This window comes from Etheostoma cragini, chromosome 5, assembly GCF_013103735.1.
Source record: "Etheostoma cragini isolate CJK2018 chromosome 5, CSU_Ecrag_1.0, whole genome shotgun sequence".
NCBI lineage: Eukaryota > Metazoa > Chordata > Actinopteri > Perciformes > Percidae > Etheostoma > Etheostoma cragini.
In genome coordinates, this window is record NC_048411.1 from 27764313 (window position 1) to 27765641 (window position 1329).

Sequence of the window (1329 nt, forward strand, 5' to 3'; positions counted from 1 at the left end):
TGTGTGTGTGTGTGTGTGTGTGTGTGTGTGTGTGTGTGTGTGTGTTGTTTTGACTGGCGTTGCCCTGACAGGCCCCATTTGTCATCCTCGGGACCTCTGGTGGATTGATAACGAACAAAAACACAAACATAAGCGTCTGAAAATGAACTCTTGTTGGTTTAGAGCGACTTTTTCAGCGCAGAGGAATGTGGAGCAACCACGGGCCGTCTGATTGGCTAAAGCACACGTTCAGGGTCGACGGCAGCCAATGTAGAATTAACAGGGTTGGGGGTATGAATCCTGGCTCCTCCGGTAGGTTAATTATGCTTTATTTTTTCACCTGAAAGACTTTAAGTTAGTTTGATGTGACTCTAAAGTCTCCCGTGGAGGTTTTGTTACAGGATATTAATACTTACTTACAAAGTTAGTGCCAAATTTGCCCAGTTTCATGATTTGTAGGAAACATTCATGACATAACAATACGCATTAAGCAAAGTCAAACAAAAACTCAAACACTTTATTTGATAACTTTAAAGGTGCAATATGTAATGCTGACAGCTAGTGTTTAAAATAGTTACTGCAGTACAAATTCAAAATACTGGAGACACTTGTCTCACATAGCCAGACATTACTTCACAGTACAGCAGAGTGGCTAACGTTAGATGCTGGTAATATGACAGTTATAAAAGCCTGTGCTCACGCAGAACTATGTTCCCAGCTAAGAGACACATTTCCTCGGGTTGGAGTTACAGTAGCTAAAAACACAACAACCTCGCAGTCCTCTCCACCCGACTGAACAACACACTTGGCTTAGAATCACGGCAACAATCGCTAATCACACTGCTAACTCACGGTCCACTCTTCCCAATTTACAGCCCCCCTCTCTTGCCTGGTCCTCCGTGAAAAATTAGCAGTTAGCAGGGTTAGCATGGCGGCGTTAGCCAGGACCAGTCGCGATCACTTAACTGGCTGTGTCTCAACTGTTTTTTTGAGTATGTAAACAACTCAGGTACTATAGCTATAAAGTTCAATGTGAGTACACGAAAGTTGAAATGACATAACATGCCCGTCCCAAGCAGCCGTGATAAATTAACCTGAAGCTAATGCTTACCTGTTCAGGAGGAAATTAGCCAACTCTGTGTCCTTTTGGGCTCTAAACTGTCTCAATCTTTTAAACAAATCTCAAGTATTTACCCGGGGTTTGTTACGTCTCTGGCCATGCACATGCTGTTTTTCTTAGGTTCCCAGGTTTGCCGCTTTCATACGTTCCAGCTGTAGTGCGCTCTGTTTATGTATATATATACATAAATAGAACGCACTATATATATATACATATATATATATATACTG